The sequence below is a fragment of the Hemicordylus capensis genome, chromosome 4, assembly GCF_027244095.1.
Source record: "Hemicordylus capensis ecotype Gifberg chromosome 4, rHemCap1.1.pri, whole genome shotgun sequence".
Classification (NCBI taxonomy): domain Eukaryota; kingdom Metazoa; phylum Chordata; class Lepidosauria; order Squamata; family Cordylidae; genus Hemicordylus; species Hemicordylus capensis.
This window is the reverse complement of record NC_069660.1, coordinates 297593095-297608557: the sequence shown is the minus strand read 5'-3', so window position 1 is coordinate 297608557 and position 15463 is coordinate 297593095.

Sequence of the window (15463 nt, the reverse complement as noted above, 5' to 3'; positions counted from 1 at the left end):
TGGTTGGTCCTTTACTCCTTTGTGAAGTCCATAAAGAGAAAAATGTAAAAGGGGGCAAAGATCCTTCATCTCCATGCACCAGAAGATCTTAATAACAAGTTCCTTCCCCAGTACCTAGATCCTTATTTATATCTTGTTTATTTTCAGAACAGGACCTGATCCACTTTCCCAGGTATGGATCAAGTCAAAGGTCCATCTATTCCAGCACTATATTTCCGACAGCCGTGATGGCCATCCCTTGTCTCTGAGCCCAGGATTGTATTTATTTCACAAAAGAGCATATGGGTCGAGGAAGTCCTAGGGCCTGTTCATACCATTAGAAGAATGTCTGGTAAACATTAAATCTTAGCCTTGCAGAGTCTGTGCTCTCCTAATTTCCAGCTGTGTGAACCCGGAAATTTACAGAGATGCCAGGCTGGCACCATGAATCTTAGATATGAAGTGCAGCTGTGGATCCCAAATAAATGTCAAGTTTTTCCGGTTCACAAAACTGGAAATTTGGGAACACATGCACCACCCAAATCTAGGATTGAACATTGGTCAGATATTTTTCTAACCATCTGAGGAAAAGTATTGCCTCTTAGCAATCACCCCGAGGGCATGTACCTGTGTAGGTGACTGTAAAACTGAGAAGGACTTCCTTCTAGTTATTATGTGGAAAAGTCAATGTGTATTAATGAAGAACGTGTTGGATTTGAACTAAGACGACCTAGGACTGACATCTCGATTAAGCTGCAAAGGAAGCTCACTGGGTTACATTGGGCCAGCCACTCTCTCTGAGATGATATCTACCTCACAAGTTTGTTGCAAGGATACAAATGGGAGGCATACCCATGTGTGCTAGCCTGTGCTGCCTTAGAGGAAAGGTGAGCGTGCAGAAACAGGCACTCAAGTGTTAACACACTTTTTATGGTGCCTGCAGCAATGGCTGCAAGTCAAGGTTCTTTTTTCAGGAGAAAAGAACCTCTAGGGTGGTTGCTACAGGCAACAAGAGTGGTTCAGTTGGGCAGTTGGTGGTGACAGTTGGGGCTTAGAAAAAGAAAAGGAGAGAAGGTGTTATATTGAAGAGTAGGAAGCTGTGAGAAGAACCTACATGAAAAAGAAATACACAAGAGGAAGGACCTGGCAAAGAATCCATTTGTATCTGGACTCTCAGTTAGAAGTGGTGTCAGTGGAGGGAAGCGAGGGAGACACTCTCTGGCCTTAAGAACAACAGGCTGTTATTTTTGTATATAAAGCCTTGCTGTATTTAAAGGATTAATTTACTGTTAGGAAAAGTAACTGACTCTAAAGCCACTACCTTTTGTGTAACATGTTAGGGTAGTACCACAACGAGGTAAAAATTCACAAACATGATAATAGTTTTTTATTATTATTTACCTGAAACCTGAACAAACATTTGCAGTAAAATAAAAGCTTTAAACCAATTTTACTACCATAACTAACACTGTGGTACCCTCAGGATATAGGAGAATGTAAATCAAAACAAATAAATGGAATAAAACAAATGCCTAGAGCAATTGTTGGATCAGGTAAGGCAAAAACTTAAGCTGAAATTAGCACTGGAATCTGGAAATATTAATTATGGGTGGGACTGTAATATGTGATAAAGAAAACTCAGCCCACAAATTGTATGACTTGCACTGTTTGACCAGGAAGACCTGAGTTCAGCCATTCAGCCATGAAACTTGCTGGGTGACTCTGGGCCAGTCACTTCTTTCTCAGCCTAACCTACTTCACAGGGTTGTTGTGAGGAGAAACTTAAGCATGTAGTACACCGCTCTGGGCTCCTTGGAGGAAGAGTGGAATATAAATGTAAAAATAAAATAAATATTACATTTTATCCCTCTCACCCTCAGAGCAGTTCAGGGAAGGATCTGCTTCTCCCCACTCTCTAAAGCAGTTCAGGGAGGGGTAGATGGTTGTCCCACCACTCACAATGACATGGTGAAGTAGGTAGGGTTCATTTTGCTTCCTATTTGCATATAGGAAAAATAGTTTTTAACAAATGCATACAGGCAAACCTCATTAAATGCAGAATTATTTATTATTTATTTAAATAATAAATTATTCAATATTTAATATTTAATAATTAATTATTAAATATTATTGAATAATAATCATTATTAAATTATTATTAAATTATTATTATCAAAATATTAAATAATAATTAATAATATCTAGTAATTAATTATTTAATAAATAAATTAGGAGCCAGCGTGGTGAAGTGGTTAGAGTGCTGGAATAGGACCGGGGAGACCCGAGTTCAAATCCCCATTCAGCCATGAAACTAGCTGGGTGAATCTGGGCCAGTCACTTCTCTCTCAGCCTAGCCTACTTCACAGGGTTGTTGTGAAAGAGAAACTCAAATATGTAGTACGCGGCTCTGGGCTCCTTGGAGGAAGAGCGGGATATAAATGTAATAATAATAATAATAATAATAAAGCAAATAACAGCAGTGTCAAAGAAGATTAGCAGATATGAAGCCAGAATTACACAACACAGGCAGAATCTCCAATTCCAGTCGAATCAGAGACGTTTCTACCAAAGTATAGAAGGAAAAACTGCAAGAAACGTAGAAACACCAAATAAAGAAGAAACAGTGCAATTCTGGGGGAAATTATGGGACAATCCAATAGATTATAATAAAAAAAGCAGGCTGGATGAAAGAGGTCAAAAAATGTAACCAACAAATGCAAGATCTAATAATAACACCAGAATTAATAAGTGAAAGAGCAAAGAAAATTAAAAATTGGACTGCGCCAGGCGACGATGAACTGCATGGCTTTTGGCTTAAACACCTAACAAGCCTTCATAAACAACTATCAATACAGTTCAATCACATTTTGCAAGGCGGTGATGTTGAACAATGGCTAACAACTGGGAAAACTCATCTCATCATGAAAGACCCAGCAAAAGGTGCAGTTCCAAGTAATTATAGACCAATAACCTGCCTGCCAACCATGTTCAAATTATTAACTGGAATAATAGCAGATGAAGTGATGCAACACTTATTAACTAACAAACAGCTTCCAGTTGAACAGAAAGGAAATTGCCCGAACACCGGAGGCACAAAAGACCAGCTGCTGATTGACAAAATGATTTTAGAAAACTGCAAGAGAAGAAAAACCAATCTAAGTGTTGCATGGATTGACTACAAGAAAGCCTTCGATTCATTGCCTCACACATGTATGCTAAAATGTTTAGAAACAACTGGTGTCAGCAAAAACATTCAGATATTTATTTTAAAAAGCAATGAGCATGTGGAGTACACAGTTAACAATCAATGGCGAGACACTTGGACAGGTTAGCATTAGAAGAGGCATTTTCCAAGGGGACTCACTATCCCCTCTGTTGTTTGTAATTGCCATGACCCCACTTTCACAAATACTAAACAAAACAGGCCTCGGATACCAAACATCTAAAACATCAAGTAAAATCAACCATCTGCTGTACATGGACGATCTGAAGTTGTATGGAAAGTCCCAGTCAGAAATCAAATCACTGCTAAACACTGTCCGTATATTCAAGTAGCGATATAACAATGGAGTTTGAACTAGACAAATGTGCTGCATTAATAATGAACAGAGGAAAAATAAGAAAAACAGAAGGAATAGAACTGCCCAATGGAAGCAACATCAAGAACCTGGAAGAGAAAGAACATTACAAATACTTGGGCATTCTCCAGGCTGATAACATCGCACACACTGAAGTTAAAAGAAAAATTGGAAATGTCAGAAAAATCCTCAAGTCCAAACTCAATGGCGGGAACACCATACACGCCATAAACACCTGGGCTATACCTGTTATCAGATACACTGCAGGAATAATAGACTGGACCCAGGCAGAGCTAGAGACTCTAGATTGTAAGACCAGGAAAATAATGACCATCAATCATGCTCTGCACCCCCACAGTGATGTAGATAGGCTATACCTCCCTCGCAGCTCAGGTGGAAGAGGAATGCTGCAAGTCCATCAAACAGTAGAGGAGGAGAAAAGAGGCCTTGAAGAATATATCAAGGACAGTGAAGAAGATGCACTTCAAATGGTCAATAACGCAAAACTATTCAACACCAATGACACAAAGCAGGCCTACAAGAAAGAACAAGTCAAGAACCGAGCAGAAAAATGGAAAAATAAGCCCCTGCATGGTCAATATTTGCACAATATAAGTGGAAAATCAGACATCACCAAGACCTGGCAATGGCTTAAGAATGGCAACTTGAAGAAAGAAACAGAGGGTTTAATACTGGCTGCACAAGAACAGGCACTAAGAACAAATGCAATAAGAGCAAAAGTAGAAAAATCCACAACAAACAGCAAGTGCCACCTTTGTAAAGAAGCAGATGAAACAGTGGACCACCTAATCAGCTGTTGTCAAAAGATCGCACAGACTGACTACAAACAAAGGCATGACAAGGTAGCAGAGATGATACACTGGAACATCTGCAAAAAATACAAGCTACCTGTAGCCAAAAATTGGTGGGACCATAAAATTGAAAAAGTTGAAGAAAATGAAGATGTAAAAATATTATGGGACTTCTGACTACAAACAGACACACATCTGCCACACAATACACCAGATATAACTGAGGCAGACTCAGGTTTGTGATGGTTAAGAAATGGTTAAAAGGGTCTGCAAACTGCTCTAATTGCAACTTGCCAAAAGCACAATGATTCTTGCTGACCTGCTGGAATGCAGGCAAAGGGGGCCCTTTGGTATCTGTAGATAACAAAGTGTTGGCTGGCCAGTACCTTCAAGGCCACATCTGGAAGGGAGTGAAAAATAGTTTGGCTGTATGGAGGGAGGAGGAGGGGGAAGATGCTTAATTATAGCTTAGTAGGTGATTGGTAATAAGTGTAAGATGACGGTGCTTATCAATGAGAATTGTATCCACAATATGTAAATTGCTGTGTTTAAAAGCTGAAGCCACAGTGTAACCAGGGCTCAAGCTTTGGAATTTATTCCCTTGAGACTAATTGCTAGCAATAAAATCTGCTTTCTCTCAAACTGTTGGTGCCAATCTCTGTCTCAAGAACCCGGGGGATTTCTGCTACATAACTGTAGTCGAGAAGAAAGAAAAACAAGTTAAAATAATCGACATAGCAATACCAGGGGATAGCAGAATAGAAGAAAAAGAAATAGAAAAAAATCACCAAATACAAAGATCTACAAATTGAAATTGAAAGGCTGTGGCAGAAAAAGACCAAAATCATCCCAGTGGTAATTGGCGTCCTGGGTGCAGTTCCAAAAGACCTTGAAGAGCACCTCAACACCATAGGGCCAGAGAAATCGCCATCAGCCAATTACAAAAGGCAGCTTTACTGTGAACAGCCTATATTTTGCGACGATATCTATAATAACCAACAGTATTGATGATAAAATTCAGCTATCCCAGGTCCTTGGGAAGGAGTCGATGTCTAGATAAAACAAACCAGTCAATAACACCTGTCTGACTGTGTAAACAAGAAATTAATAATAATAATAATAATAATAATAATAATAATAATAATACCCTTCCAGTGCACTACTGCTCGGGGCTGTTCACAACAATAAAATAGATACAAGATACAATATAAGTAATAAAATTAACTAAATTAAACAAAAAAGTTGTCAGATTAAAAATCACAATCCTTATTACAACCACTGCTATTCATGGTTTTGCATATTTGACACCTGACATCTTTATCTGTAGATATGAAAGTGTTAAAACCCACATATCCACAGTTCCTAGAAGGCCGGAAATGACCACGGAGGTCATTTCTGGCCACCATTTTGTCCAAAGGAGCCATTTTGTGGCTTATTTTGTCAAAAAAAAAAGGAAAAAATCTGTTACTTTGAGGACATTTGACATTTGGGACTTGGGGGGAGGATTGGAGGGCATTGCTGAACACCAGGAAACATGTGGAGCATGGCAAGGTACTTTATTTGTCCCATTTCCCATTTTAAAAAAGTTTTTACCACATTTCTTAAACTACCTTCATGTCCAGACTATACATGGTCACTGTATAAAAGAACTGGTCACTTTGTGACACTGATGGAACAAGCCTAATTTCATATGCTAGCTCCTGAGCATATCTAGTATACAAATCAGGCTTGGTTCAAAACTTATATGGCGTAGTTGGCAGGATACTGGTGAAACCATGGCTTTAAGGAGAAAGAACAACCCAAACCTGAGTCCTGGGAGGGAACTGAATTTAGTTGCGCCTTTTTGAGACCCAAGAAGGGGAAGTGGGAGGCAGCTTTAGAGGAATTTGGACCCTTGCCTTTTCCAAATTTAGATTTTGTTAGGCAGAAACTTTCAGAACTTGAAGAGTATAAAGCTCTCTTCGAGCAATACTGCAGTAGGCAGTGCCCAGATATAAAGGACAGGAAAGCAACAGCAGTCACTGTTCTCAGAGTTTTTCTACATAAGCAGTTAGAGAAACATGACCATAAAGATGGAAGAATTAGAACACTCCGAGGATCCCAACCCCCTCAATTCCAGAGACTCAATACCTCATTATCCACAGTTCAGTTACCTGAGGTAATCTACAGTAATGGAACCCCTGCAGATAATGAGGCCCACCTGACTTTATTTTTAGATTATGTCTCCATGTGTCACAGCAGGCATTGTTTTTGAAGTATTTCTCCTTAGGACCAAACTAAATGTGACATGGGAGACCCAAGTTCGAATTTCCAACATCTTTGAGTTGTAGTGCAAGGGGACAGTGTTGTGACTCTGGAAATTTTAGTCATGGGCTGATGTCCACACTAATCCATGGACATGCCTCTTTTTCCATTGCACAAGGTGAGGAGGATCAGTTTTTGGCTAGTTCCCTCTGCAGCCACTTGTGCCTCCTGAAACAATGTCTCTGAGAGTTGGGAGACCTTCAAGAAAATAGTTTCAAGAGGCACAGGCAGCTGCAGACGAAAGGGGTGATCACAGAAAACTGCCACTCTCATCTTGTGCAATGGAAAAACCTGGTATATCCATGGAAGATTAGTCTGGATGTCTGCCACTGATTTTTTTTTTTTAAGCTGGGCTTTTTATTTAGGTTTTTGACTTCTATTCTAGCTTGAATATATTGTGTAATTTATGGAATCTTGACTGGTAAGGCATGTTTTAAAACTTTAGCCATTAAGTCTTTCTCTTTCCAGTTCATTTTATAGTTGCCTCTGTGGAAGAGCCAACAGCTTGAGATATATAAGGTGCTATCTTTTCTATCACAGCATCTCAAACAAAATTGATTTTTCAGCACCTTGTCTCACCCATTTTATTTTTCAGTTTGCATTAGTGCTTCTCTTTCTTCTCCCTTCTTGCCTGTTGCTGGAGGATGGTTTAACCCTGGAGGATGGTTTAACCCTTTGGACTATTCCAGTTCTCTGACTTAAAATGCCTCTGATGCTGCTATTATCTACAGAAGTCCAGTTGGGCTTGTATGTTTTTGCCCCTTGGGTGCTGCAAAGGGGATTTGGTTTGGGGATGTGGCACAGTAGGGTGGGGAGGATTAAACTTCCACTCTCCCTATACCACAGCCCTGAACTAGATCTCTCCCATGCCTGCTTTTTCATGGTGGAAAGTTGAATGTGTAGACCCTCCTGCCAAGCATCTATATATTTAATCCCCGTAGACGTGCCTCAGCCTCTGTGGGGATGCATCCCGGCAACCCAGCTGATTGGCTGGGCAGCAGAGCGGAGGGACGCACCTGATTGGCTGAGGCACGTCTGTGGTGGAGGACAGAGGCGGCAGCGGGCTTTGTCGGGCCATGGAGGCCAGGGCGGCGGCGGGCCCACCCCGGATGCAGAGGCCGCCGGCGGCCCGGCCGGAGACTGGGGCGGGGGGGAGAGAGGTAGCCGGCCCCCAAAAATGCGCAGATGCTCTGTGCGGGGGTCGGCTTGTTTGAAGAATTTCCCCATCATTTCACACAATTCCCTTTGCCAAACCCAGTAATCCATATCTTCAATCCCCAAAGCATGATCTTCTCCTGCAAAAGCATCTTTCTTCTCCTCCCAAATTTTTAAGTGAGGAGTTCCTCCTCAATCTTTCCCTCTGTCTGCACCCCGAGGTTCAGTCACAATTCCATTCATATCTTGCTTGGTTGTCATAAGATTTATTCACCCAAGCTTTTTAACCTGACATGTGGTTTAAAATTGTTTTAAGGTTTTAATTTCTGTTTTAATTTGTTTTATTTTGCTGTAAACTACCCAGAGACAGAAGTTTGGGGCAGTGTAAGAAAGAAAGAAGGAAGGAAGGAAGGAAGGAATGAAGGAAAGAAAGATTGCACTTGTTTCAATGGCGTTTGTCCAGAAGATGTGCCATCAGATTGGTTCTCAGATAATACAAAACAGGGCTGGAACCTAACAGACCACAATGCTGCATACTATTTATCCCTGGACGTTAGTTGTAGTTCAGTAAAATGGCTTACCTGCATGAAAGGCCTTAACTGCACCTAGCTGCACTTTTAAATATCTGTTTTAGGCATTACTAGATTCTCTTACACCATTCTATACCCTAACTGCTTTTCAAGGCTCCCCTTCCCCCACATTTGGTATCGTACCGGGGTGGGGGCGGGTTCTGTGCCAAGAGAAATTGAAAAAGTCCAGCTGACTACCATCAATATGGTGAATATGCTTCTCTGGATTTCTGCCATTATGGGCACAATCCAAGGGATCGCAATCAAGATTTATTCACATCAAAATCAATGGGAACTAAGTGCATAGTGAAGCCCTTGCATCCTAATGATTTCAGTGGGAATTAAGCACACTGACTGTTCTCTGGATTGTCCCTTATTCAGCCACAGTGAAGATGGTTGTGGATGCTGGGAAACGTGTCCCTTTGGGGTAATAGTTGAATGACGCTGAAGTTCAGTACTAGAGCATGTGATTTCATTGTACAAGGTTCCATGTTCAGTCCCTGGTATCTCTATTAAAGGATCTCAGGCAAGCACAGACTTTACTTTGCGGAGAGCAGGGAGAAGAAAGTATAAGACTCTGACTTGTTGTTTCCATGCTGCTTGTTTAGAACTTGAATCAGAAATTTGCATATATCTCCAGGAATGAGAGGAATGTACTTTATGCACTGTTTGATCTCGCTGGGCAGGAGTGTGTGGGTTTCTACTCTGAGAATTATAAAGGATGCATAAAAAGAACAACTGCTCTCTTTTCTTCCCCTGCAAATCTCACCTCTGCCATGAACTCCTTAGGTGGCCCTAGGAAGGCTGAAGCCACTGGCTGCCATCAGACTAAATTACTCCTGGGTAGATCTACTGAAATTATGTAGACCTTTAGAGTAACTCCTGAGTAGCACTATTGACTAACAATCTATTGACTAACAGTCAGCCATTAGGGGGTGGGTTGGAGGGTTAGAGAGCTGCTACCCCAGTAGCAGCACACAATCAAAATCTCTGTTTGGGTCAGCAAACCCAGGAAACACATGATTAAGCCAGGCAAGGCATCCATTGTTGAAATCAGGAGCTGCAAGAATAAAACATCCTCCAAAGGCCTAGCAGGCCTCTCCAGCACGCTTTGCACTGCCAGAAAACTGGAAAGTCTCATGACATCAGCAACTACCCTCTGATTGGCCAAGAAGGAGCAGGAGGTGGGCCTAGCTTTGCTGAAGCTACTCCAGCTAAAGGATCATAGAGTGTGCTTTGCAGTATGGCATATCCATGGACAGCAGCCAGTGTAGCCACAGCTCTCTATTGTTTCCATGCCTGCCGGGTTCTGATGGCTGGGTAAAAAAGGTAAGTGGATTCACATGATCAGAAAAGCAATATAGGAGAGCTATACTGTCTTCCTACCTCGGTTCAGAGCAGGGTACAAAAGCTAGCTTACCCTGCTTTGAACAACCTGGGCTGGAGGGATTTGAGTGGATTCTCACAGTCATGCAAAACAGGGTAAACCAGCTCCTACCTTGATTTTAATGGTTGTGTGTGAACAGGCCTACTACCTCCTGGCTTCAGTCCTCCATATTCAGAAAGGGAACAAGAATACTGACCTACCTTGCAACACTGTTGTAAACAATGGCACAGCCACCACTGAATTTGGGTGGGGACAAATGTAAGGAAAAGAAAGGGGGGAGAAAATGACTCAGTACCAAAAAGCCAAGATTAAAAGGGGGAGAAATTTCTAAAGATGCTGAATAAATATTAATTCTTTATTCAATTATTACCTTACACATCTCGAGCTTAAAAATGGACTTCCTCAGGGGGTAGTTGTATACAATATCTTTTTCTGGGGATTGTATCCCACATCAGCAGAAATATCTGTGCATGGGCCATTCAGTCACTACATTCAGCAGAATTACCTGCCTTTGGAGGAAGTATGCACAGAACAGTGGCTCATACGGGAATGATGGGAGTGGACTCCTCAGAGGATGGGTAGTTCTTATTCTTCCACACGTCAAAAAGGAAAACACTATTGAGTGTAAAAGCAACATGAGCCTCCATTTTTAATTACAGATAAGCATGCTTTAACTATCAGAAATATGAGAACACCTGAGATAGGAACCCATTTCTGATGTTCATTTGGGGATGACAGATGCAAAAGGGAGGAGGGCAGGTCTGCCCCTGACCTACACACATTGGGCAGCATCCAGACCAGTTAATCATGACTGAGTACCACTGAAATCAATGAAGCAAAGTTTATTAAATCCCATTAATTTCAGTGGCTGACATGCCACACAGCATAGCACAGGACGTTCTGCTTCACACACACTGCCACAGGTGTCTAAAACAATGTTGTACAAAAGTGCTCTTGCACCAATATAGGAAAATCATCGATCTTGCTTGTGCCATGCTGGGGCCATTAGAAATAATGGCTATAGTATCATTTAAATGTAATTGCACTATTTTCTATATTGGCGCAAGAGCGCTGTTGTGCAACAGTGGCACCATAGTTTTAGACATCTGCGGCAGCATCGCCAGTGCAGAACCACTCACATCATGTTGCATGACATATTGGTCATTGGTCAATGGGACTTAGTCATGACTAACTTAGTCAGGATGCTTCCCATTCATGTTTGCAGGGTATCCATATGTGGAGGGCGCTCTGGTCTAGTGAATGTATGTAGGTTGGGGCAACAACTGCCAACTACTTCCTGTGTTCATTATCCCTGAAAGAATCCCTGAAACAAGCAAGGTATGTAGCAATCTTTTCAGATAGCTATTCTGCAATCACAGAGAAGGCCTCCTCTGTCTCTGAATATCTCTTTTCCTGAATGGATCTGATTTACATCTCTAGCCTATTATATCTATATACAAAAAGCTGAAAAGTGAAGAGTTAACTGTAATTAACTCATTTTGGAGAGAGAGGAAGAGGAGGAAGTATGCCTTTCTTCTTGCTAACTTTTACAGTAGCAATTTCATAGTGGTTGAAACTCCTATTGTGGCATGATATTGTGTGTGTCTCTTGGTTTTTTGTTTTTTTTAAGAGCTTTGATATTGTTAATTCTTTTAAAAGGTAGGAATCTACAGTACAATGCAATTATTTTTATAGCTGATATACTGAATGAATAAGTAGCTCAGTGCAAAATAGGTGAAGCAGGTCTGAACAATCCTTGCTCTCTTTTGATATACATGCCTATACAAAGATTTGCAGCTCCTTAATACAGTATGTGTGCAATCTCAAGCAATTTAAATAGAAGAAAATGTCCTATATAAAGAATGATGCTAAAAAAAACAAAAAAACAAGCGTATTTTTCTATGTAAGAGTAGAGACACATCATCATACATTTTTCATATTATATAATAATAAACACAACTTTCTGAGCGCATCTCTGACTACCAAAGTGAAAGCAATGACTTACAGCTTTCTAGATTGAGAAAGCTGGGTTGATAACAATAAAGGGTGTGGTAGAATTTTCATTGACGTCATTAAAATTAAAGTGGGCAGATAGGCTTATAATTGTCACCTCAAGCATTAACGGCAAAAGAAAATAATCTCTGAAGAAAGAGAGGAAGCTTGTTTTTTTCTGAACCAAGATTGTCGTGCAAGAAAGTCCTGAGCAAAGATAAAGGAAATGCAGTTTCAAGCACAACATCCTTTAATTATGTGCAGATGTTTACCAAGGCTGGGAGAAGGGGGTGGATATCATATGTACGGGGGGGGAATCAACTTTTTAAATCCTCTTGTCTGTTATCAATTAAAATCATCAAAACAAAATTATCTTCCAAATTACAATGTATAATTTCACTTTCAGAATGGGTGGGGAAGAGGGCAGTCTGAAATCTGTAAACTATCAGCAACAAAGACAATTGGATTCAATGGGTAGTGTGCTCTTTTCTGTTTTAAGGAAGCTTTGGAAACAAAATGGAATCCATGTTCACATGGTCAAGATCACACTTGCGTCAAAGAACGCTTTGAGGTTCAAATCTATAGAGACAGATAATTTTTCTCTCCGCCTCTCCTCTTCTCTTTGCAAACCTCAAAATATTTTTGAAAGGGAAAAAATTATCCCCTGGGAAACCAAGAAGGTGGCATCAGTAGAATGGCAGTGTGGGAAAGTCTTCACAGTGGGCTAGCTTTTTATAAGTGCAGAATATCAAATGTCCAGTCAACAGTCTCCTCTTGAACAATTCTGCAGCTGAGAACTGTTTTTAATTTGTCAGCAGTAATTTAGATTCTGTTGTTTTCTATGATGTGCTCAGTTTGATTTGAAGTTTTATAGTATTGTGTATCTACATTTTAAAGTAATCATCTGTCTCTACAAAAGAGATTTATTCTAGCCTTAATTTTGCCAGTTTAGACATCTTACATGCATTAATAAAATACCAGGCAAAACATCTTTTTAAAAAAACTAGCTAGCATGACTGAAGCTACAGCTGCAAGATGTTTTAAAGGAGATGAGCAAATTTTTAAGAAGATAAGAAAGGGACTTTGGAAAAGACTTGGAAAACACTACTGAAAAACAAGGAATTCATTGCTATTTTGTTCTTCTGAGCTCTGCTTAGGACCTATTGAAGGAATGATTCTGCTTAAAATATATTAGCATTTTCTCTCCTCAAACTGTAAAAGTTGTTTTTCACTCAGAAAAGTAGGTACGAGTGTTCTGACTTATTTGATGAAACATTATCTTGAGCACTAGTGATAAAAAGTTTTTTTTTTCTGGGTTCAAGTTTATTTTTAATTCTGCTGTTTAAAATCAGACAATTAGAAAACAGATTCAATAGGAAGTGTAGAAAATGTCACACTTTCATAGAAGGCAAGGTTGTTAGTAGGTAATGATGAGAAAGATTGGTCCCTAAAAATCAGATATGGACATTGGAAAGAGCCCATTTTGAGTTTACTAATACAAATTCTAGTTATAAGAAACTTATAAAGCTGACATTAAGTCCTAGTAAATGTCAATATTTAAAGTCACCTCTTTCCATCTGCATCCTGAAAGGATGTAACCAGGAAAAAGCAAGGTAGACCATAGCTACTGAATCAGTTAAACTGCAGCATTTGGACTGAAGCATGTTAAATAGCAGCTGTGAAGGGTGGGGAACAAATTTGGATCAGGACTTCAGGCGGCTTTAACCTTTTCCCCACTGTAGTCCCAATCTGGATTGGAGGCCCCCTTACAGAGGGCCTATAAACAAGAGATTTGTTATGTGATTCAGGAACATTAAGAGGCACTTCACATGAGTAGTGTGAAGTGCCATGAGGTCTTGTGCAGAGAAAGCGGGCTTGACCCGCTCTCCCCGCACATGAGCAGGGAACTTGCCATGGGTGACTGGATTGGCCACTCACATCCCCAAAGTCCCTGATCTAAGGAGGAACATCGGCTGCCACCCACCATGACCCATTAAGTCTCCCTTTTGGGTCTTGGCAAGATTTCTGGTCTATGGTGACTCTGTCAGGGAGCTGGTTGGGATGGTGGGGATGAGGGGCCGCCTGGCCCCCAGAAGTCCCAGAATGCCCTGTGAGAGTGTGCAGGGCATTCTGGGGAGCCCCCCAATCCTGGGAGGCTTGTTGTAGCCTCCCGGTCAGAGGTCTCCTCGTGAGTTGTCATGGCACGGAGCCACACCGTGGTGACTCATGATCACAAAAACAGGGTTAGCAGAGCACTTGCTCCACTAACCTCGGGGGGGGGGGCAATTCTAGGGGGCTGGCTGCCAGGAGCTGCACAGCTCATGTGGCGGCACACAACCAGCCAAAAGAGGGCTGGGCTTCCTTAGCCCAGTTTTGGCTGGTCGTGGGAATAGCCTCTATGTGTGCACAGGTAAAGTGCTTTTTCTTATGTGCTTTTTAGAGGCAATTCTGTCCTCTGAGGACAGTATCACCCAGAGCTAGCTAGATCAAGGGCCCATGCCCATCAGAGGACCCACTGAGCCAATCCCCAAAGTCCCTGATCTAAGGAGGAACATCGGCTGCCACCCACCATGACCCATTAAGTCTCCCTCTTGGGTCTTGGCAAGATTTCTGGTCTATGGTGAGTAGCAAAAGTGGCATTTTAGATCCCCCCCCCCCAGTACTGCCCTACAAATGCAGTGAGCATCCAGGACATCTAAAATGGCACTGCCACTGAAGGAGGAACATCTGCTTCTCTACCCATCATCATCCCGCAAGAACAAGATGAAGGCTTGCCATGTCGTTAGGGTTGGGGTCAGTGCTGCCTGTAAGAGAGATTCCCGGAAGTTGTTGTCTACAACTCCCAGCATTCCCAGATGCAATGGCCTTTGGCTGGGGATTATGGGAGTTGTAGTCAGCAACATCTGGGAATCTCTCTTACAGGGAACACTGGTTGGGCTGCCTTACTAGGTGGTGGTGGGTAGTAGTGAATGCTCTTCCTTTAGTGCTGCCATCCACAGCTAGAGCAGTGGCATTCAAGAGTGTCAGTTTGCTGGCCAGTTAGTTTTCTCAGCAGGGCACCATCAGGGAGACTGCAGCCACATTATGCCCAGTATCCTTTAATCCAGGACTGAATATAGGCATCCCACAGGAGTACCGCAGCTATCAGAGATAAGAGTGGACATGTTCTCATATGGCTCCAGAAGTCAACTTCCTGATCCCAGATTACATCTAGAAGACGGAAACCCAAAACTAGGGTTGACAGACTGGTTTACTTACTGTTTATGTTGTGTAGCTTCCTTTTCTCTCCCCCACCCCCACTTAATTTGGAGTTTATATTTGCTATACAGCCAAGGGAGTAGAAGCCAGTGCTGAACGGACTAAGAACAGCTTCATATTCAGCATAAATTCAGCATGGCCATCTAGTTCATTCTAAATTTGTTAAATGATATTTGATATGAGACTGTGGGTCGTCGAGTAGGCTGTTGTTGCTTATACAGCATCCTTTAAAAACCCACCTGAAATTGGCTTAGGTTCTGTTTTCAAGATTACTTGTCTTCTTCATTTTTCCTCCTCTTTGAATACATAAATTATTCTCCCAATCTCATGAATGCTAAATATACTTTTGTTCTGCTGTCTTCCAAAAATACTTTTCGGTCTGTTCTACATCATCTGCCTAATATGATTTTTTTTCTTTTTTGTTAAAAA